General features: G+C 45.2%; 1 protein-coding gene and 1 long non-coding RNA gene across 2 annotated transcripts in view; both read left to right on the forward strand.

Annotated features, from left to right (window-relative positions):
- The window catches only part of LOC135050513 (endonuclease domain-containing 1 protein-like), a 55,327-nt gene that overhangs the window by 17,674 nt on the left and 12,630 nt on the right, over window positions 1-25,023 (forward strand). The gene's annotated exons all lie outside the window — the stretch shown is intronic.
- Window positions 16,269-18,142, forward strand: LOC134927126 (uncharacterized). The gene is made up of 2 exons (XR_010177563.1): window positions 16,269-16,663; window positions 17,598-18,142. It is a non-coding gene; the product is annotated as an uncharacterized LOC134927126 (long non-coding RNA).

Here is a 25,023-nt window from a genome sequence, read left to right on the forward strand (position 1 = left end):
TATATATATATATATATATAAAATAAAAATAAACTCCCGTGCAAAGAACGGGTAGAACAGCTAGTTAAAAAAATAAAACATGTATCTGGTGCAGACAATGGGGGTCATTCTGAGTTGATCGCTAGCTGCCGTTGTTTGCAGCGCAGCGATCAGGCTAAAAATCTGCATTTCTGCGCATGCATATGCACCGTAATGCGCACTCGCGATGTACGGGTACAAAGTTCTTTGTGGTTTTGCACAGTTTCTAGGGAAGCTTTCAGTCGCACGGCACAACTCAGGATGATTGACATGAAGTGGGCGTTTCTGAATGGTAACTGACCATTTTCAGGGAGTGCTTAGAAAAACGCAGGCGTGCCTGGGAAAACACAGGCGTGGCTGGGCAAATGCTGACGTCAAAAGCCGTCCCTCCAACGTTAGATTCAACGCACACGAAGAGTAAGTCCAGGGCTGGTCTTGTTTTGCACAAAAATAAGAATTTACTCACCGGTAATTCTATTTCTCGTAGTCCATAGTGGATGCTGGGAACTCCGTAAGGACCATGGGGAATAGCGGGCTCCGAAGGAGACTGGGCACTCTAAGAAAGAATTAGGACTACCTGGTGTGCACTGGCTCCTCCCTCTATGCCCCTCCTCCAGACCTCAGTTAGGGAAACTGTGCCCGGAAGAGCTGACACAATAAGGAAGGGATTTGGAATTCCGGGTAAGACTCATACCAGCCACACCAATCACACCGTACAACTCGTGATACTATATCCAGTTAACAGTATGAACAACAACTGAGCCTCACGAACAGATGGCTCATAACAATAACCCTTTAGTTAGGCAATAACTATATACAAGTATTGCAGACAATCCGCACTTGGGATGGGCGCCCAGCATCCACTACGGACTACGAGAAATAGAATTACCGGTGAGTAAATTCTTATTTTCTCTGACGTCCTAGTGGATGCTGGGAACTCCGTAAGGACCATGGGGATTATACCAAAGCTCCCAAACGGGCGGGAGAGTGCGGATGACTCTGCAGCACCGAATGAGCAAACTCAAGGTCCTCCTCAGCCAGGGTATCAAACTTGTAGAATTTTGCAAATGTGTTTGAACCCGACCAAGTAGCAGCTCGGCAAAGTTGTAAAGCCGAGACCCCTCGGGCAGCCGCCCAAGTAGAGCCCACTTTCCTCGTGGAATGGGCTTTTACAGATTTAGGATGCGGCAGTCCAGCCGCAGAATGTGCAAGTTGAATCGTGCAACAGATCCAGCGAGCAATAGTCTGCTTAGAAGCAGGAGCACCCAGCTTGTTGGGTGCATACAGGATAAATAGCGAGTCAGTTTTCCTGACTCCAGCCGTCCTGGAAACATATATTTTCAGGGCCCTGACTACGTCCAGTAACTTGGAATCCCCCAAGTCCCGAGTAGCCACAGGCACCACAATAGGTTGGTTCACATGAAAAGCTGAAACCACCTTAGGAAGGAATTGGGAACGAGTCCTCAATTCCGCCCTATCCATATGAAAAATCAGATAAGGGCTTTTACAAGACAAAGCCACCAATTCTGATACACGCCTGGCCGACGCCAAGGCCAACAGCATGACCACTTTCCACGTGAGGTATTTTAGCTCCACGGTTTTAAGTGGCTCAAACCAATGCGACTTTAGGAAATCCAACACCACGTTGAGATCCCACGGTGCCACTGGAGGCACAAAAGGGGGCTGAATATGCAGCACTCCTTTAACAAAAGTCTGAACTTCAGGAAGTGAAGCTAGTTCTTTTTGGAAGAAAATCAACAGAGCCGAGATCTGGACCTTAATGGAACCCAATTTTAGGCCCATAGTCACTCCTGACTGTAGGAAGTGCAGAAATCGACCGAGCTGAAATTCCTCCGTTGGGGCCTTCCTGGCCTCACACCAAGCAACATATTTTCGCCATATGCGGTGATAATGTCTTACGGTCACATCTTTCCTAGCTTTAATCAGCGTAGGAATGACTTCCTCCGGAATGCCCTTTTCTTTTAGGATCCGGTGTTCAACCGCCATGCCGTCAAACGCAGCCGCGGTAAGTCTTGGAACAGACATGGCCCCTGCTGCAGCAGGTCCTGTCTGAGCGGCAGAGGCCATGGGTCCTCTGAGATCATTTCTTGAAGTTCTGGGTACCAAGCTCTTCTTGGCCAATCCGGAACCACAAGTATAGTTCTTACTCCTCTCCTTCTTATTATTCCCAGTACCTTGGGTATGAGAGGCAGAGGATGGAACACATAAACTGACTGGTACACCCACGGTGTCACTAGAGTGTCCACAGCTATCGCCTGAGGGTCCCTTGACCTGGCGCAATATCTTTTTAGCTTTTTGTTGAGGCGGGACGCCATCATGTCCACCTGTGGCCTTTCCCAACGGTGTACAATCATTTTGAAGACTTCTGGATGAAGTCCCCACTCTCCCAGGTGGAGGTCGTGCCTGCTGAGGAAGTCTGCTTCCCAGTTGTCCACTCCCGGAATGAACACTGCTGACAGTGCTAACACATGATTTTCCGCCCATCGGAGAATCCTTGTGGCTTCTGCCATCGCCATCCTGCTTCTTGTGCCGCCCTGACGGTTTACATGGGCGACCGCCGTGATGTTGTCTGACTGGATCAGCACCGGCTGGTGTTGAAGCAGGGGTCTTGCCTGACTTAGGGCATTGTAAATGGCCCTTAGTTCCAGAATATGTATGTGTAGGGAAGTCTCCTGACTCGTCCATAGTCCTTGGAAGTTTCTTCCCTGTGTGACTGCCCCCCAACCTCGAAGGCTGGCATCCGTGGTCACCAGGACCCAGTCCTGTATGCCGAATCTGCGGCCCTCTAGAAGATGAGCACTCTGCAGCCACCACAACAGCGACACCCTGGTCCTTGGAGACAGGGTTATCAGCCGATGCATCTGAAGATGCGATCCGGACCACTTGTCCAACAGATCCCACTGAAAGATCCTTGCATGGAACCTTCCGAATGGAATTGCTTCGTAAGAAGCTACCATCTTTCCCAGGACACGCGTGCAGTGGTGCACCGACACCTGTTTTGGTTTTAGGAGGTCTCTGACTAGAGATGACAATTCCTTGGCCTTCTCCTCCGGGAGAAACACCTTTTTCTGTTCTGTGTCCTGAACCATCCCCAGGAACAGCAGACACGTTGTAGGAACCAGCTGCGACTTTGGAATATTCAGGATCCAGCCGTGCTGTTGTAGCACTTCCCTGGACCTCGCCTTTATAAGGAGATCCTCCAAGTACGGGATAATTATAACTCCCTTTTTTCGAAGGAGTATCATCATTTCGGCCATTACCTTGGTAAATACCCTCGGTGCCGTGGACAGACCAAACGGCAACGTCTGGAATTGGTAATGACAGTCCTGTACCACAAATCTGAGGTACTCCTGGTGAGGAGGGTAAATGGGGACATGCAGGTAAGCATCCTTGATGTCCAGTGATACCATGTAATCCCCTTCGTCCAGGCTTGCAATAACTGCCCTGAGCGATTCCATTTTGAACTTGAACCTTCTTATATAAGTGTTCAAGGATTTCAAATTTAAAATGGGTCTCACCGAACCGTCCGGTTTCGGTACCACAAACATTGTGGAATAGTAACCCCGTCCCTGTTGAAGGAGGGGTACTTTGGTTATCACCTGCTGGGAGTACAGCTTGTGAATCGCCTCCAGCACCGCCTCCCTGTCTGGGGGAGTAGTTGGCAAGGCTGATTTGAGGAAACGGCGAGGGGGAGACGTCTCGAATTCCAGCTTGTACCACTGAGATACCACTTGTAGAATCCAGGGATCCACCCGTGAGCGAACCCACTGGTCGCTGAAGTTCCGGAGATGGGCCCCCACCGCACCTGGCTCCACCTGTGGAGCCCCAGCGTCATGCGGTGGACTTAGAGGAAGCGGGAGAGGACTTTTGTTCCTGGGAACTTGCTGTTTGGTGCAGCTTTTTCCCCCTACCTCTGCCTCTGGGCAGAAAGGACGCGCCTTTAACCCGCTTGCCTTTCTGGGGCCGAAAGGACTGTACCTGATAATACAGTGCTTTCTTTGGCTGTGAGGGAACATGGGTTAAAAATGTCGACTTCCCAGCCGTCGCTGTGGAAACGAGGTCCGAGAGACCATCCCCAAACAATTCCTCACCCTTGTAAGGCAAAACTTCCATGTGCCTTTTAGAATCCGCATCACCTGCGGCACCAGTTGGCAAATATCCCTCTGTGCATCTCTCATGTATAAGACTACGTCTTTAATATGCTCTACAGTTAGCAATATAGTGTCCCTGTCAAGGGTATTAATGTTATCAGACAGGGAATCTGACCACGCAGCTGCAGCACTGCACATCCATGCTGAAGCAATAGCCGGTCTCAGTATAATACCTGAGTGTGTATATACAGACTTCAGGATAGCCTCCTGCTTTCTATCCGCAGGCTCCTTTAGGGCGGCCGTATCCGGAGACGGTAGTGCCACCTTCTTTGACAAGCGTGTGAGCGCTTTATCCACCCTAGGGGATGTCTCCCAACGTATCCTATCCTCTGGTGGGAAAGGGTACGCCCTTAGTAACTTTTTGGAAATTACCAGTTTCTTATCGGGGGAAACCCACGCTTCATCACACACTTCATTTAATTCTTCAGAAGGGGGAAAAACCACAGGTTGCTTTTTCTCCCCAAACATAATACCCTTTTTTGTGGTTCCAGGGTTAATGTCAGAAATGTGCAACACATTTTTCATTGCCGTAATCATGTAACGGATGGCCCTATTGGAATGTACACCAGTCTCATCGTCGTCGACACTGGAGTCAGTATCCGTGTCGACATCTGTGTCTGCCATCTGAGGTAGCGGGCGTTTTTGAGCCCCTGATGGCTTTTGAGACGCCTGGGCAGGCACGGACTGAGAAGCCGGCTGTCCCACATCTGCTATGTCATCAAACCTCTTATGTAAGGAGTTGACACTGTCACGTAATTCCTTCCACATATCCATCCACTCAGGTGTCGACCCCGGAGGGGGTGACATCACATTTATCGGCACCTGCTCCGCCTCCACATAAGCCTCCTCTTCAAACATGTCGACACAGCCGTACCGACACACCGCACACACACAGGGAATGCTCTGACTGAGTACAGGACCCCACAAAGTCCTTTGGGGAGACAGAGAGAGAGTATGCCAGCACACACCACAGCGCTATAAATCACAGGGATGTACACTATAATGAGTGATTTTACCCTATAGCAGCTATATATATAGTATTTGCGCTTAAATTTAGTGCCCCCCCTCTCTTTTTTACCCTATTGAGCCTGGAAACTGCAGGGGAGAGCCTGGGGAGCGTCCTTCCAGCGGAGCTGTGAGAGGAAATGGCGCCAGTGTGCTGAGGGAGATAGCCCCGCCCCCTTCACGGCGGGCTTCTCCCGCTTTTTTTATGGATATATGGCAGGGGATTTTACACATATATAGTCTTAATGACTATATTATGTGTATTTTTTGCCAATGTAAGGTAATCTTATTGCAGCCCAGGGTGCCCCCCCCCAGCGCCCTGCACCCATCAGTGACCGGAGTGTGAGGTGTGCATGGGGAGCAATGGCGCACAGCTGCAGTGCTGTGCGCTACCTTAATGAAGACCGGAGTCTTCAGCCGCCGATTTCCTGGACGATCTTTTTGCTTCTGGCTCTGCAAGGGGGACGGCGGCGCGGCTCCGGGACCGGACGACCGAGGCTGGGCCTGTGTTCGATCCCTCTGGAGCTAATGGTGTCCAGTAGCCTAGAAGCCCAAGCTAGCCTAGAAGTCCCTCGTAGCAGTGAGTCTGTTGCCAGCAGATCTCACTGAAAATAAAAAATCTAAATATACTTTCTTTTCTAGAAGCTCAGGAGAGCCCCTAGTGTGCATTCAGCTCGAGCCGGGCACAGATTCTAACTGAGGTCTGGAGGAGGGGCATAGAGGGAGGAGCCAGTGCACACCAGGTAGTCCTAATTCTTTCTTAGAGTGCCCAGTCTCCTTCGGAGCCCGCTATTCCCCATGGTCCTTACGGAGTTCCCAGCATCCACTAGGACGTCAGAGAAATGTTTTTGCAGGCGCTCTGCTGCACAGGCGTTCGCACTTCTGCAATGCGAAAATACACTCCCCAGTGGGTGTCGACTATGCGTTTGCATGGCTGCTAAAAACTGCTAGCGAGCGAACAACTCGGAATGACCCCCCATAACTGAGGAAAAATGTACAAAACACAAATTTTTTAATTATTATGTCAAAACACATTAAGGGGACTGATGGACTCAGCAAAACATAGGTCACGAATGGAATCAAGTTTTTTGCAGATAGATCCAGCATATAGACATAGGTAGGTAGTAGGGATGGTGGGGTAGTGGTTTTGGGGCAGGGGCGGATTGGTACGCCGGGACGGATTCCGTTTGGGCATTCCAGGTGTCCTCTCAGCGCCCGCCCGTCATCTCCTATGCTGGCCGTCTGCTGCAATCAGTGGCGGTTTGTGGGGCATCCGACTGTTTGTGTTGTAACCGGCGGGCTGCGGCTCTGCACTAGCTGCCTGTCTGATCTGAGAGTCCCGATCAGACGGCAGCACAGCACAGCTCACACAGCTGAGCTGAGCCGGAAGCGGGAGCGCAGGAGGGGGAGCAGAAGCAGCCAGTAATGATAATGATGGAATAGAAGGAGAGGCTGTCTGGCTGCCAACATCCAATATGGCGGCCACTGATTCTGGAGGAGGGCTGCTGCACACTCCCAGTCACAGCGGTTCTTCCTCTCATGGAACTCCGGGCAGTCTGCCAGCACCCCCGCCCCCCCTCCTCCTTCCCTTTTCACCCCACCACACCACAGAACAGCAACTGCAGGGGCGTACCTATAGTGCCTTAAGCAAGCTTTTAAAGTAAAACCTAAAGTTAACCTTTGATTACAATCAGCTCAGCGTGTATTGAGAGGTGCTGAACTGACTGCTGTGAGGGGAGCTGGCTTGGGCTGCTGTGTGCTGTAACATCTAGGAGTACCAGTGGCGCTCACAGAGAGGGTTTGCGGCACTCCTCATTATATATATTTTTTTCCGTGCAACTGAAAGCTTCATCTCCGTCTTATAATACCACCCTCAAAGTTTTCGGCAAGGTACGGGCTGTGACTGGAGGCGGAGCTGCATAGAACGCAAACACTGGACACAGTTGCAGATTGTGTTGTTGAAGTCCTGGTGCACAGGAAGTGCCATGCGTTCCACTATGAACGCATGTGTACATGCACTTTTTTTCCCTCGGTGCCAGCCTCTCCTCCCTTGCGCTGCACCAGTCTTCTGACTTTCCTCTATTTTTGCCAGGCTTTTTGCCAATCCTCTGCCTGCGCCAGCCTCTCTTTCTTTCATCTGCACCAGCGTTTCTGCACATCCTGTCTGCAACAGCCTTTCTGCCTGTTATCTCTTTACGTCAGCCTTTCTCCCCTTCCTCGTTGCCAGCTCTCTGCCCATCCTCAGCCTGCACAAGCCTTTCTGTCCATCCTCTGCAGTGACTGCCTGTGTTAATCCTTTTCTGTTCTCAAACCTACACATGCTATTTTGCTTTTTTCCTGTCTGCACTGGCCTCTCTGCTTGTCCCCTACTGTCCTTCCCCATCTGCGCGAATCACTGCCCTTGCACTGTCTTCAGAAGTCTTTCTTCACTTGCCCTGTCTGCACTAGCCTCTCTGCTTGTCCCCTACTGTCCTTCCCCATCTGCGCCAATCACTGCCCTTGCCCTGTCTTCAGAAGTCTTTCTTCACTTGCCCTGTCTGCACTAGCCTCTCTGCTTGTCCCCTACTGTCCTTCCCCATCTGCGCCAATCACTGCCCTTGCTCTGTCTTCAGAAGTTTTTCTTCACTTGCCCTGTCTGCACTAGCCTCTCTGCTTGCCCTCTACTTTTCTTCCGTCTGCAGAAGGCTCTTTTCCGTGCCCTGTCTGAATCCCCGAAGAGCCAAACTAACATAGAAAAACATTACAGAAGTCTATTAGTGGCCATAATAAAACTATTTAGTGTCATTAAATTGGGTTAAATGGCTGTTACATGAATTTTTTTTCTTTCAAAACGTTTGACAGGCAAAAGCAATACACGTTTAGTGCACAAATATTCAGTACAGAAACAAAGTTGTCTTGCATTATATTACAGCAGTCAATCAAGGGAAGAAACAGTGCAACAGAAGAAAGTCAAGAGCATGAACAGAGTGATATGCAAAACGTCGGACACAGACATAAAATATGCAAAGTATAGTTTTGTGAAGGGAAAATGATACCCCTATCCAGGGGCAAGTCAGAACAGTACACCAGAATATAACACTGCCAGATTGTACCAGTCAGTATTTTGGAAGCATTTCCGTAATGCCTCTTTAGTGACGGGAATAGAGTATGAATATATGGGAGCCATGTGTCAAAATGTTTCCATGTCAGGTTTTTTTTGTGAAGTGTGGTGTTGGACCAATCTAAGTGAAATAAGAATGAAAGTCTGGGGTAGAGTACTGCAATGGGTATGGAGTCTGGGTAGATCCATTGGGAGAGTATAGTGTTTTTGCTCCCGCAGACAGTTTGACAAGTAAAATACGGTTACCTTTAGATAATGTAGGAAAGGAAGTCTTAGGGTAAATACCCCAAAATGCCGAGGATTTAGTAATGGTGAATTGAATTTTCAATTAATTCATAATATATAGTTGATGTGCCTGCCAGAGAGCCTGTACCTTCGGACAGGACCACAAGCAATGAACTATGTCTGCTTCTGGTAAGCCGCATTTAAAACAATTAGAGGTTGGGGCGTCCCCAATGAGGAATTTCAGTTTAGGAGTACAATAAGCCCTATGTACATTTTTTTGGTGCATCTCTGTATATGAGATCGAAACCAATGTTTTATCTAAAGTCAGAGTGGCATCTAGAATAGATTTCAGTGTAAGGTCTGGGAAATCCGACTTTCCATCTCAACAAGCCAACATCCCCAAATTCCAAGTTAAGTAAGGGACGTGATTGGGCGTATGTAAAAGCAGTGGAGAAGAGACCATTGGGATCGAGGCGTAATGCTCTATCTAAAGAATTGTTCCTATCTATCTCGGTCAGAGTGGACAGAACTTTTTGTACATAACTACTCGCCTATATAAACACAATTTAGCAGCGCTGGACAATATTAAAAAATATATATGCGGATTGATTGCATTAGCTGTAAATATTTATTTTATTGATACACCATAGATATAAAGGATGTATAAAATTAATTAAAAAAAAGTTTAAACTGTCATAAAACCAATTTGTGTAATCTGACACCTCTGCTCCTAGGGACAATATTTATAGAGTCCGGTCCTGTGAAAGCTTTGCACTTAAGTTATTAAGCTCTATTATCCTCAGGCTTTTGTTATGATGAGCAATTATATTTACCAGTCCACCATTAGCGTAGATGTCCACTTGTATATTGGTGTGGTGATGGATGCAAATTTGCTGGAAACTGCTTCACTAGACTCCTTACATTTGTGGAGTAGCTGAGCTATTGAGAATAAAGTGCAGTGCTGGCTCGGACAATTCTTGTAAAAGTCCCTGGAGTCTTTTTAAGGTGCTGGTGGGGTCCTCCTTACATGTATCGCTACTTGTCCCCAAATTGCAGCTTTGTCAAAGGTAGTTCTTTTGTATCTGGCTTGTGTTTATATACCCTGTTGGGTGGTGCTATTGTTAGCACCTGTTGCTATGCAATCAATCCAATTAACATTAATTATATAAAAAACACTTCGTAAAAGTGAGGGAGGCAGACCCATTAATATACTATACATATACTCACTGTTTTATTAAAAAATTCCAAATATACACAGAGAGTTATTACTGAATTGCTTCCCTTTTTGAGATGGGTGGATCAGCCCTTACTAGTTTCTTGAAAGCAGTTGCTTGGTAACCGCTGATCCACACATCTCCATTGGTTCACTTAATCATGTGATGATGTTAATCCGATCATGTGCTTAATCACATGATGCAACAATAATATCTAGGTGGACACAATAGTCCCCACTATGTGCAGCATCATCGGTGCTGCGACCGGCGTAATCCCTGATGTGATGGCGCCGATCCTGTGGTGCCGCCCACCGCATCTATCGCCTGCTGTGTAGGGCTTACTTGGGACACTATAGTCATCAATCCTCTACACACGGCGCATGCACGCGACCCCCGGAGGCCGCGTTCCCTATGCCACCACGTTGTGATGACGCCAGTCAGGCGTCCACGGCGCCCGCGCATGCGCCGTGTCACCCAGTGATACAAGCACATATCCCCAATCGGGACTTTGTGTGTGCATCTGTGTATGCGCATTTAGGCGCATAGCGCTGCTCTATCAATCACTGGGCTTTCTTTTAGATAACACAAGAACTGGCAAAATGACATTAAACATATTTAAAATAATATACAGCAATCCTTCTGAACCCATTCAGATCAAGTAAATCACTTATATAAAACATATTTCTATATCAGTCTAGTTGCACCAGCAACAAATCTGATAAACAAAATACAATTTTCTTTAAAAAAAAAATTGTTCTTCTATATAGGACAAAGTGGCACATGAAAGGAAACGTGTACTGTACACCACACATGAAGAGGGAATGGGAGAGTGGTGTATTTTAATAAAGTGATATTAGGGGAGGGACGGGAGGTTGGGATGTCAAATAACAGAATTTAATTCCACAGCTTCATTAAAACCCGTGGGGTATACCCATCTTGTACATCCAGTACACCTCCTGTTTACACAGTTTCTTAAATCTGTCCCCTCCTCTTTTCATTGCTCTTATGGTTTCTACCCCCACAATTCTAAGACCTGTAGGGTCGCTTCTGTGATGTTCAGAAAAGTGTTTGGACACACTGTGTGTCATTACATGATTCTGAACATTCCTGCGATGCTCTTAAAACCTAGTCCTTAGTTTTCTTGTTGTTCTCCCGATGTACATGAGGATGCAAGTACCACTGAGAATATATATAACATAGAGAGTGTTATAGTTTATAAAACTTTTTATTTCATATTTCTTGAAACTAGAACCATTCAACCAAGTAAGGGAATATAAAGAGAGGGATCAAATACTGACAGAGGAAATAGAGAGATTCGAGCAAACACTGCTAGATACAAAATGTAAAAAATATAAGAGGGATTTTGAGGATTATAAAGATGGACAAGTGAGAACTTACAAACACAAAAACAGAAATAGGGGGAGGAGTCCCAAAATGTTTTAAAAAACAGACTCATACGGGAGAAGATATAACAGATCACCTAGCAATTCCCAATCAAACTATAGATCCAAACAGAATCCGGGGAAAAACACTAGGAATTATAGATCAAGGAACCGTTCCTTTAATAATCAAAAGCAGGGTGAAAGGACCCAGGACCGGGAGATAATTACCAATGAGAACCAGGGGGACATAGAAAAAGATCATCAAGAAGACTATAGGCGCTAGACCTAAAAACAAAACATTAACTAATTATAGAAATCGGGATGTTGATTCTAGTAATTTTTTAGAACAATGCAGGAAGAAACCATTCAGAGAGTCCTTTGTAACCAAAGAAAACCTACAGGGCACCCCAAAAAGAAGAAGACAGAGTACAAGTTCAGAGGAAGAAGAGGAGGGAAGAAAGAGAAATTAAGGAAGCTAAAAGCTAAAAACAAAACATCTCTTTCAGGCAGTATAATTTATCCTCCAAAAATCTCACAGAAGCAGAATTGTCTCTATTGAGCCAAGGTTTAAAGTTTGCCCCCTCCTCCACACCCAATATATTCACCTTGTTCGTGGAATTAAACAGGTTTGTCAGGTCACTTTGCCACAAACAATATTTTGCCAGGCAGTGCCTTGACAAAAAGAAGGAAGAAGCTACCCCTATCCTATTGGATGTGGGAGATCTTCCATTAAAAGATGCCCTTACAGAACTATGGGGGGAGTCTAATAACAAACCCCAAAAATTGTTCGATATCTCTGGAAACAAATTCAAGCATAGATTGGAGCTTTATCCGACTTAAGTCAAAGGAATCAAAAATAGAATCCTTTTACACCACAACTTTAGATGAATTTAAGCTTCTGTGTTTGGATATAAACCAAAAATCGGGTAAGAAAATATCCAACCTTACAAAACAGGAACAAAAAGCCCTCCAAGAGCTTACTAAGGACTCTTCAATTGTCATTAAGGAGGCAGATAAGGGTGGTGCCCTTGTAATACAAAACAGAACTGACTATGTGTTGGAAGCCAAAAGACAATTAGATAATCAGAGTTTTTATACAAAATTACAGGGTGACCCCATCCCTGTCTTCCTTATTGAATTACGCCATCTTTTAGATGGGGCGACACTAAATGGGTTCTTGTCCAGAGAGGAATTCCGTTTTTTATTTTCTGAACACCCCCTGGTGCCCATTTATTATCATTTACCCAAAATTCACAAATCCCTCACATCACCCCGGGTTGGCCTATCATTTTTGGGATTAATTATTTAACTTCTAACCTTTCCTATTATGTTGACACATTTTTACAGGCACGGGTTTCCTCCCTCATGTCACATATCAAGGATACAGCGCATTTTCTCAAATTGATTGAAAACTTCCAATGGAAGGACACCTACAGTTTTTTAACATTGGATGTACAAAGTTTGTACTCCAATATCTCACACGATTTAGGGGTACAGGCCATTTCTAATAGATTGGAAAAAGATGGTGACCTGTTGGAGGAACACAAACAGTTTATTTTGGGTTCCATAGAATTCATCTTAAAGCACAATTATTTTCTGTTTTTAGACACTTTTTATTTACAAGTGATGGGAACAGCCATGGGGACCAGATTTGCACCAGGTTACGCCAACCTATACATGGGAGAAGTGGAGGACCATCTAATTTGGGGCAGTGACTTTGGCGCGAATCTGGTCCTCTATGGCCATTATATTGATGATTTGATTATAATTTGGGATGGGGATTCACTTTCGCCATCATCATTTGTAGATCACCTTAATACCAACCCTTATAATTTGACTTTCACTCACTCCTTTCACACCAACCGGATGAACTTTCTGGACTTGACTCTAGAGGTGATAAATAACATGATTGAAACAAGTAACTATGTGAAAGAAATAGGAACAAATGCATACCTACATTACCAAAGTCAACATTATCCACCTTGGGAAGCAAATATTCCGAAGGGTCAATTAACTCATCTAAAACGCAATTGTTATAATCAAGAAAAATTTGAGGAGCAGGCAACTACCATGCTACTACTTTGGACTACTTTGTCCTTTAGACAAAGGGGATACCCTGAACCCCTTTTGGAGAGAGCCCTCTCAGAAAATTCACAGTTAGATAGAAGGGAACTTCTCTCCCGAAGGAAATTACCTGCAGAAAAATTAGAAAGACCCATAGCCTTCATCTCCACCTATACTAATTACTGTCCGGCTATTAAATGTATTATTAAGAAAAACTATACTATCTTGATACAAGATCACCTTTTGATAGAACACATACCCCCTAAACCTTATTTTATTTTCAAAAAGAATATTTCACTCAAAAAATATATTGGCACCTAGCTTTTTGAAGGTAGAACCCTTACCGAAAGAGGTAGATACATGCCTAGACTGGCTCCCCCCAAAACCAATGGGTTCTTTAGGTGTTGGGGACACAATTGTATTACATGTAAACATGCAGTTGATCTTAGAACACAGAAGGAAGCTAGGGAGAACAAGAAATAAAAAATAAAGTTTTAAAAAACTGTAACACCCCCTATGTTATGTATATTCTCAGTTGCACTTGCAACCTCATGTACATCGGGAGAACAACCAGAAAACTAAGGACTAGGTTTTTAGAGCATTGCAAGAATGTTCAGAATCGTGTAATGACACACAGTGTGTCCAAACACTTTTCTGAATATCACAGAAGCGACCCTACAGGTCTTAGAATTGTGGGGGTAGAAACCATAAGAGCAATGAAAAGAGGAGGGGACAGATTTAGGAAACTGTGTAAACAGGAGGTGTACTGGATGTACAAGATGGGTATACCCCACGGGTCTTAATGAAGCTGTGGAATTAAATTCTGTTATTTGAAATCCCCACCTCCTGTCCCTCCCCTAATACCACTTTACTAAAATACACCACTCTCCCATTACCTCTTCATGTGTGGTGTACAGTACACGTGTCCTTTCATGTCCTATATAGAAGAACAATTTATTTATTTTATTTTAAGAAAATTGTATTTTGTTTATCAGATTTGTTGGTGTAGCAACTAGACTGATATAGAAATATGTTTTGTATAAGCGATTTACTTGATATCAATGTGTTCAGAAGGATTGCTGTATATTATTTTAAATATGTTTAATGTCATTTTGCCAGCTCTTGTGTTATCTAAAAGAAAGCCCAGTGATTAATAGAGCAGCGCTATGTGTCTAAATGCGCATACGCACATGCACACACAAAGTCCCAATTGGGGATATGTGCTTGTATCACTGGGTGACACGGCGCATGCGTGGGTGCCGTGGACGCCTGACCGGCGTCATCACAACATGGTGGCATCGGGAACGCAGCCTCCGGGGGTCGCGCGCATGCGCCGTGTGCAGAGGATTGATTACTATAGTGTCCCAAGTAAGCCCTACACAGCGGGCGATAGATGCGGTGGGGCGGCACTGTGTGATCGGCGCTATCGCAGCGCCGGTGATGCTGTACATAGCGGGGACTATTGTGTCCACCTAGATATTATTGTTGCATCATGTGATTAAGCACATGATCGGATTAACATCATCACATGATTAAGTGAACCAATGGAGATGTGTGGATCAGTGGTTACCAAGCAACTGCTTTAAACAAACTAGTAAGGGCTGATCCACCCATCTCAAAAAGGGAAGAAATTCAGTAATAACTCTCTGTGTATATTGGAATTTTTGAATAAAACAGTGAGTATATGCATAGTATATTAATGGGTCTGCCTCCCTCACTTTTACAAAGTGTTTTTTTATATAATTAATGTTGATTGGATTGATTGCATAGCAACAGGTGCTAACAATAGCACCACCCAACAGGGTATATAAACCCAAGCCAGATACATCAGAACTACCTTTGACAAAGCTGCATTTTGGGGACAAGCAGCGAAACATGTAAGGAGGACCCCACCAGCACCTTAAACAGACTCCAGGGACTTTTACAAGAATTGTCTGAACCAGCACTGCACTTTATTCTCAATAGCTCAGCTACTCCACAAATGGAAGGAGGCTAGTGAAGCAGTTTCCAGCAAATTTGCATCCATCACCACGCCAATATACAAGTGGACATCTACGCTAATGGTGGACTGGTAAATATAATTGCTCATCATAACAAAAGCCTGAGGATAATAGAGCTTAATAACTTAAGTGCAAAGCTTTCACAGGACCGGTGGGGAAGATTTACCAAGGTAAAAAGGCCCGGCGCTTAGAAATAAGATGTTTGACCTAAAGCAGCTGTTCAAGGGATAGTTAGTCCCTTAAGAATTTAGCGTAAAAGAAAAAATTTACAGCGCTAGAAAACTGGATATAAAAGAGTATATATGTTTTTTATTTATTTTTTTAGTCTTAAAAAATCTAGTTGCAACTAGCAAGTAACATGAAATATTGGATAAAAATTGGTATAAATATGACCAAAAAAGGGCAAACACAGCACAGTAAAATGTTTGGAATATTACCACATAAGGAAGCCACACACAGTGTCCTATTTGTAATCCTTGGAAGAAATGCCACAGTCCAGGGGATAAACGTGCCACTTGTTATGAGTTGTTTAGTCCATAAGAAGTAAGATGGAATGACCTTTAATAGCTTCTGGACGCTTGCAGTCCTGTATGAGAGCTTGGTCTTGTGCTCCTTTCTCGGACAGTAACAAGTTCCCCGTTAGAGATCGTAGGCGGACTTCTAGGCGTATTCCAGGATAGATGTGGTATCTGTGATGACAGGCTCCTTGAAACCGACGCGTTTCGCTGTGTCAACAGCTTTATCAAGGTGTATATGTCCACTGTGCAAATGCCCTTTTTAAAGGCTGTGCTGATTGCCCACTGATTACAGCTGTGTTTAATTACAATCCTTTTATAATAAAATAAATCAAATTATATCCAGCTTAAATGATTGTAAAATAGTGGAGACAAGTGTATATATTTTTTAAGTTTACTTTTACTATTTATTTCATGTATTTTACACCATAAATCATTACAAGCACCTCCTGGTTCTGCATATGATCATGTGACCGCATGGAAGCATTTCCTGTATCTGGAACGCATACCAGAGTCCTATAGGTAGATTATTTACATGACGCCGATCTCGTGACTTTGTTTGTATCCACGTGATCGGCTCTGATTCTCGCGATCGCGGCACCGAAGTCACGGTCACGTGACCGGACCTCCTCCGCACCGCAACCCACTGACGATGCGTCTGATGATCACAACACAGAGGTCCCGGTCACATGATCGGACCTCCTTCATGACGCTATCCGCCGGAAGTGCATCATGTACTGGCAACTCCGGACCTAATACTAGACAGTTAGAAGGGCATATTTGCCCTTAGTTCAGTACAGTTGTTATGTGTATAATACAGTAGTGCCAATCGAGATAAACAAATCTACTTACTCACAACAGTTGTAATTAAATGTGCAGTTCCCTACATTAATGCACTTTTTCTTTTTTTCTGACCACATAGCTTTAATATATTTTAACACAAGTGGATATATAGGATTCCTTTATAAGTAAGTAATATTAAGAAAATGAATATGTAGATATCTAAAAAGCCTCCACAGAATAGGTATGAAGTTTATATGAGTTTATATAATCTACATGGATAGAAGGACATGTATATAAGGGAATCAATATATTGTGGGTTGCAATACTTTAGCGACATCTTGTGGTATTAATCTATAATTGCAACAAGTAGTGGTGATATACACGTCTTAGATTGTAAAAAAGACGTTTTTCTTGGTGTAATATTACTTTTATAATACTAATTGCACCAAGATGTTAGAGAACTGCATTTAGTTCTAATGCTTCATTTAGGCCACTGGGGTATAGGGAATTTAACTGAAAGGTCCAAAAGATTTCCTGTCGACATAGTCGAGTATATCTATCCCCACCCCGATACGTGGGTGGGATATGTTCTAGTCCAACTACTCTTAGGGAACTGGGGTCTTTATTATGGTGATGGAAAAATGTCTCAATAGGCTGTGTTTCATCAGCCCATTTCCGATATTTCTGCGATGTTCCATAAATCGACGTATTACAGTTGATAAAGGTGTAAAACTGTAATACGTCTTGGGTCATATACTTGCTCAAATGTAGTTGTAATTTGAAGTATGTCGGTAGAACAACTCGAACGTTAAAATTAAGATTTATGGATCGGTGCCGCGATCGCGAGAATCAGAGCCGATCACGTGGATACAAACAAAGTCACGTGATCGGCGTCATGTAAATAATCTACCTATAGGACTCTGGTATGCGTTCCAGAGACAGGAAATGCTTCCATGCGGTCACATGATCATATGCAGAACCAGGAAGTGCTTGTAATGATTTATGGTGTAAAATACATGAAATAAATAGTAAAAGTAGACTTAAAAAATATATACACTTGTCTCCACTATTTTACAATAATTTAAGCTTGATATAATTTGATTTCTTTTATTATATTAGGATTGTAATTAAACACAGCTGTAATCAGTGGGCAATCAGCACAGCCTTTAAAAAGGGCATTTGCACAGTGGACATATACACCTTGATAAAGCCTGTTGACACAGCGAAACGCGTCGGTTTCAAGGAGCCTGTCATCACAGATACCACATCTATCCTGGAATACGCCTAGAAGTCCGCCTACGATCTCTAACGGGGAACTTGTTACTGTCCGAGAAAGGAGCACAAGACCAAGCTCTCATACAGGACTGCAAGCGTCCAGAAGCTATTAAAGGTCATTCCATCTTACTCCTTATGGACTAAACAACTCATAACAAGTGGCACGTTTATCCCCTGGACTGTGGCATTTCTTCCAAGGATTACAAATAGGACACTGTGTGTGGCTTCCTTATGTGGTAATATTCCAAACATTTTACTGTGCTGTGTTTGCCCTTTTTTGGTCATATTTATACCAATTTTATCCAATATTTCATGTTACTTGCTAGGTGCAACTAGATTTTCTAAGACTAAAAAATAAATAAAAAACATATATACTATTTTATATCCAGTTTTCTAGCGCTGTACATTTTTTCCTTTACGCTTTCACTTTTTTAAATTAATTTTATACATCCTTTATATCTATGGTGTATCAATAAAATAAATATTTACAGCTAATGCAATCAATCCGCATATGTATTTTTTTATATTGTCCAGCGCTGCTAAATTTTGTTTATATATGTTTATGCATAAGGAGTGACTCTCCATGTAGCAGCTGCTATTATTGGAACGCTCATTCCCAGCGCCCATCCCACTTGTTCTTTTTGGCCATAACTACTCGCCTGTAAGAAGGGGAATAAGGGGATCATCAATGACGGAAATCGTCCCAGCAACCGTAAGTGTGTGAGAAGGAATAAATCCTCTTTGCGTAAAAGATTATGGACATTGTAGGCCTCCTTTATACCATGTATAAAATATCTGAGAGGTATTATGTGGTTCAAAATTAAAATTACCCCAAAGGGTCAGGAATACAGAGGTTTGTCATGACAATTTTGATTTAGAGCGCACTGTCCTCCACGCCATAAAGATAGAAGACAACAGGACATTATCTTTTATAAAATCAGGCATGGAGTGGGGCGTAGCATGTAGCAAGGAGACTAGGTCCCAGTTCGGTATGAAAGCTTGTTCTAGCTGCCGATTTGCATATACACTGCATCTATTAATCCAGTCCAAAGCAACTCTATAGTCTGCCGCTATTGCATAAGTGCGCAAGCACTGTAAATTTAGACCACCCAGGGTCTTTAGTTGTTGCAATTTGAAAAGAGAGACCCTTGGCCGTTTACCTGCCCAAATAAATTTGGTCAATGCTTTGTTCAGTTGAGCGAATGTACTTTTAAGCAGGATCAATGGGAGCATCTGCAATACATATAAAAACAGCGGAAAGCTAATCATTTTATATAAATGACAACAACCAGTGTACGTCAAGGGGAGGTGAGCCTATTTAGAGAAGTCAGTATATGTCCTGGCAAGAAGTGAGGAAAAATTTAAGGTGTATAATTTTTAGGGATGACTAGGGATTTTTATACCTAGGTAGGTGATAGTATCATCGGACGCCCAGTGAAAGGGGAACGAAGTTCCCCAACCAGTTTTGGCAGAGGGGAAAAAGGCCAAAGCTTTGGTTTTTGAATTGTTAATTTTAAACCCAGATATTAGTTCAAAGGAGCTCAAAATGGAGAGCAAATGGGGCAGTGCCGCACGGGGGTTACTAAAATAAAGCAAGATGTCATCGGCAAATGCTGAGAATTTAAGTTCTAGTTGGTTCAATTTAATTCCATACCATCTATCTTCCTTCAAAAAATGCCAAGTTGAATAAAAGCGGGGAGAGGTGACGACCTTGCCTGGTGCCCCGATTTAATGTAAAATAACGGGTGCTATGGGCATTAATCGTCAAATAAGCTAGTGGTTGGTGATAAAGGGTTTGAAACACATGTAAAAAGACCAGGCCAAATCCCTGAAGTTGAAGAATGCTACTTTCTCTTACGTCCTAGAGGATGCTGGGGACTCCGTAAGGACTATGGGGTATAGACGGGCTCCGCAGGAGATAGGGCACCTAAAAGAACTTTGACTATGGGTGTGCACTGGCTCCTCTCTCTATGCCCCTCCTCCAGACCTCAGTTAGATTCTGTGCCCAGAGGAGAAAGGGTACAAAGCAGTGAGCTCTCAAGAGTTTGCTGTTTTAAAGAATTTTGTTAGGTTTTTTATTTTTAGGGAGTCCTGTTGGCAACAGGCTTCCTGCATCGTGGGACTGAGGAGAGAGAAGCAGAGCTGGCTTGTAAGGTTGGGCACTGCTTCTAGGCTACTGGACACCATTAGCTCCAGAGGGAGTCGGAACACAGGTCTCGCCTGGGGTTCGTCCCAGAGCCGCGCCGCCGTCCTCCTCACAGATGCCGAAGATAGAAGCCGGGTGAGTATTGAGGAAAAGACTTCAGGCGGCAGAAGACATCAGATCTTCATGAGGTAAGCGTGCAGCGGTAAACTGCGCGCCATTGCTCCCAGACACACACACACAAGAGGCACTGTAGGGTGCAGGGAGCAGGGGGGGGGGGGGGGGGGCGCCCTGGGCAGCAATAAACCTCTATTTGGGCATAAATATGTTGGATTAGGCTGTGGGACAGTAAATCCACGGACCCCCGCCATTTTCTTACAATATCATGAGGGGACCGAAGCCCGCCGTCGGGTGGGCGGGGCTTGATCCTCGGCACTAACCAGCGCCATTTTCTCTACAGAGGCTGCATGAGAAAACGCTGGCTCCCTGTTCTCTCGCCTGCTGAGCTTCACAGGCTGGAAAAAAAGAGGAGTGGGGCACATTGGCGACGCAGTGAGTGGAGATTAACATTATAAATATATAAAAGCGCTATCTGGTCATATATTCCAGTGTTTGGGCGCTGGGTGTGTGCTGGCATTCTCTCTCTCTGTCTCCCCTAAGGGCCTGGTTGGGATTTGTCCCCTTATAGGTAACCCCCTGTGTGTGGGGGGTGTCGGTAAGTGTGTGTCGACATGTCTGAAGCGGAAGGCTTCTCCAAGGAGGAGGTGGAGCAAATGAGTGGTGTGTCCCCGTCGCTGGTGCCGACTCAGGATTGGATGAGCATGTGGCATAGGTTAAATGCAAGTGTGACATCTTTACATGACAGGCTTGATAAGGCTGAATTAAGGGGAACATCAGGGGGTCAATCCTCGGATTGGACCGATTCACAGGGCCCGTCGGGGTCTCAAAAACGTCCCTTAACACAAGACACTACTACCGACACGGACTCTGATTCCAGTGTCGACTATGACGAAGTAAAATTGCACCCTAGGGTGACAAAAACCATTCAGTGTATGATATTAGGGATGTCTTGCATATTGAGGATGAACCCTCGGTCCCCGATACAAGGGTACACATGTTTAAGGAAAAGAAACAGATTCTAAATTTTCCCACATCTCATGAATTAAATGAATTCTTTATAAAAGCTTGGGAGACTCCGGAGAAGAGGCCGCAGATCCCCAAAAGAATTTATATGGCATACCCCTTCCCTAAAGAGGACAGGGAGATTTGGGAATCACCTCCCACTGTGGACAAGGCACTGACGCGCTTGTCCAAGAAGGTGGCGCTACCGTCTCCTGACACAGCTGCCCTTAAGGACCCTGCAGATCGCAGGCAACAAACTACCTTAAAGTGTATTTATTCTCATACGGGGGCTGTATTATGACCGACGATTGCGTCGGCATGGGTGTGTAGCGCAGTTGCAGCTTGGGCAGATGAGCTGACAGATAATTTTGAAAATATGGATAAGGATACTATATTCTTAACTCTAGGCCATATAAAAGACGCAGTCTTATTTATGAGGAATGCTCAAAGAGACATTGGATTGCTGGCTTCTAGGGCCAATGCCATGTCGATCTCAGCGAGACGATCCTTATGGACTCGCCAATGGCCGGGTGATGCGGATTCAAAAAAGCATATGGAAGTACTACCCTATAAGGGTGATGTATTGTTTGGGGAATGGGCTGACGGACCCTGTTTCCACAGCTACAGCAGGTAAATCAAATTTTTTACCATATATTCCCCAACAGCAAAAGGAAATTTCACCCTATCAGATGCAGTCCTTTCGGTCGCACAAGTCCAGAAGAGGTCGGGGATCCTCCTTCCTTGCCAGAGGTAAGGGCAGAGGCAAAAGAGCACCTGCTTCGGCAGGCGCCCAGGAACAAAAGTCCTCCCCGGCTACTCCAAAACCCACATCATGACGCCGGGACTCCCCTGAGGGAGTCCGCACCGGTGCGCGCACGTCTTCGACTTTTCAGCCAAGTCTGGGTCAGCTCAGACCTGAATCCCTGGGTGTTAGAAATAGTTTCCCAGGGTTACAAACTGGAATTCAAAGAGGTGCCCCCGCGCCGATTTTTCAAGTCGGCCCTACCAGTTTCCACGTCGGAACGGGATGTAGTGTTAGCTGCAATTCAAACGCTGTGTATACAGCAAGTGATAATCATGGTTCCCATGAACCAGCAGGGAAGAGGTTACTACTCAACCCTCTTTGTGGTCCCGAAACCGGACGGTTCGGTCAGACCTATCTTGAATCTGAAATCCCTAAACCTGTACATAAAAAGATTCAAATTCAAAATGGAATCGCTCAGAGCGATAATAGCCAATATAGAGGAGGGGGAGTTTAAGGTGTCTCTGGACATAAAGGATGCGTACCTTCATGTCCCCATATATCCCCCCCATCAAGAATTCCTGAGATTCGCTGTACAGGATTGTCATTACCAATTTCAGACGTTGCCGTTTGGGCTTTCCACGGCCCCGAGGATTTTCACCAAGATAATGGCGGAAATGATGGTGGTCCTGCGCAAGCATGGAGTCACAATTATCCCATACTTGGACGATCTCCTGATAAAAGCGAGATCAAGGGAGAAATTGCTGAGCAGTGTGGCGCTCTCTCTGAAAGTGCTCCAGCAACACGGTTGGATTCTAAATCTACCGAAGTCACAGTTGATTCCGACAACTCAACTACCGTTCCTAGGTATGATACTGGATACGGAACAAATGAAGGTCTTCCTTCCAATGGAGAATGCCCAGGACATCCAGAACATGGTCAGAGACCTGCTGAAACCGAAAAGGGTGTCTGTTCACCAGTGTACTCGAGTTCTGGGAAAGATGGTGGAGGCCTACGAGGCCATTCCATTCGGAAAGGTTCCATGCAAGGACTTTTCAATGGGACCTTCTGGACAAGTGGTCGGGTCCCATCTACACTTACATCGAAAAATTACTCTGTCCCCAGGGGCCAGGGTGTCTCTCCTGTGGTGGTTGCAAAGTGCTCACCTACTGGAGGGTCGCAGATTCGGAATTCAGGATTGGATCCTGGTTACCACGGATGCGAGCCTCCGAGGATGGGGAGCAGTCACACAAGGAAGAAATTTTCAGGGACTTTGGTCAGACCAGGAGTCATGTCTACACATCAATGTGTCGGCCTTCGACAAGCGGAGAGTCTTCTTCGAAACCTACCGGTTCTGATTCAGTCAGACAATGTCACAGCAGTGGCTCATGTGAACCGCCAAGGCGGGACAAGAAGCAGAGTCGCGATGGCGGAAGCCACCAGGATTCTTCGCTGGGCGGAAAATCACGTGAGCGCTCTGTCGGCTGTCTTCATTCTGGGAGTGGACAACTGGGAAGCAGACTTCCTCAGCAGACACAATCTCCATCCAGGAGAGTGGGGACTTCATCAAGAAGTCTTTGCAGACATAATACGTCTTTGGGGAACTCCTCAAATAGACATGATGGCGTCACGCCTCAACAAAAAACTTCGGAGGTATTGTGCCAGGTCTCGGGACCCTCAGGCAGAAGCAGTAGACGCTCTGATAACACCGTGGGTGTTCAAATTGGTCTACGTGTTTCCTCCTCTTCCTCTCATCACAAAAGTGTTGAGGATCATAAGACGAAGAAGAGTACAGACGATACTCGTTGTCCCAGACTGGCCTCGAAGGGCCTGGTACTCAGATCTACAAGAGATGCTCACAGGAGATCCCTGGCCTCTTCCACTGAGGGAAGACCTGTTGCAACAGGGGCCCTGTGTATTTCAAGACTTACCGCGGTTACGTTTGACGGCATGGCGGTTGAACGCCGAATCCTAGCAAAAAAGGGAATTCCGGAAGAGGTCATCCCTACTTTAATAAAGGCTAGGAAGGAGGTGACGGTTAAGCATTATCACCGTATCTGGCGAAAGTATGTGTCTTGGTGTGAGACCAAGAATGCACCTACGGAAGATTTTCATCTGGGTCGTTTTCTCCACTTCCTACAAACAGGAGTGGATATGGGCCTGAAATTAGGCTCTGTTAAGGTGCAGATTCCGGCCCTCTCGATTTTCTTTCAGAAGGAATTGGCTTCTCTTCCAGAAGTCCCGACGTTTGTAAAGGGAGTGCTGCACATCCAGCCCCCTTTTGTGCCTCCAGTGGCACCATGGGACCTCAACGTGGTGTTGCAGTTCCTAAAATCACACTGGTTTGAACCGCTTAACAAGGTTGAGTTGAAATTTCTTACTTGGAAGGTGGTCATGTTGTTGGCCTTGGCATCGGCAAGGCGAGTATCAGAATTGGCTGCTTTGTCACACAAAAGCCCCTACTTGATTTTTCATGTGGATCGAGCTGAATTGAGGACACGTCCGCAATTTTTGCCTAAGGTGGTTTCTTCATTCCATGTGAATCAACCTATTGTGGTGCCTGTGGCTACAAGTGACCTGGAGGATTCCAGATCCCTGGACGTCAGGGCCTTAAAGATTTATGTAGCCAGGACGGCTAGAATTAGGAAAACAGAGGCCCTGTTTGTCCTGTATGCGGCCAATAAGATTGGCGCACCTGCTTCGAAGCAGACTATTGCTCGCTGGATCTGTAATACGATTCAGCAGGCTCACTCTATGGCTGGATTGCCGGTACCAAATTCGGTTAAGGCCCATTCCACTAGGAAGGTGGGCTCTTCTTGGGCGGCTGCCCGAGGCGTCTCGGCATTACAACTTTGCCGAGCAGCGACTTGGTCGGGGTCAAACACTTTTGCTAAATTCTACAAGCTTGATACCCTGGCTGATGAGGACCTAGCGTTTGCTCAGTCGGTGCTGCAGAGTCATACGCACTCTCCTGCCCGATTTGATGCTTTGGTATAAACCCCATGGTCCTTACGGAGTCCCCAGCATCGTCTAGGACGTAAGAGAAAATAAGATTTTAAACCTACCGGTAAATCTATTTCTCCTAGTCCGTAGAGGATGCTGGGCGCCCGTCCCAGTGCGGAAACTCTGCAAGACTTGTATATAGTTGTTGATTACATAAGGGTTATGTTACAGTTGGAATCGGTCTTGGACCGTTGCTGTTTTTTGTTCATACGGTTAACTGGTTATGTATGATCCAGGTTACATGGTATGATTGGTGTGGG

The sequence above is a fragment of the Pseudophryne corroboree genome, chromosome 1 (assembly GCF_028390025.1).
Source record: "Pseudophryne corroboree isolate aPseCor3 chromosome 1, aPseCor3.hap2, whole genome shotgun sequence".
Classification (NCBI taxonomy): domain Eukaryota; kingdom Metazoa; phylum Chordata; class Amphibia; order Anura; family Myobatrachidae; genus Pseudophryne; species Pseudophryne corroboree.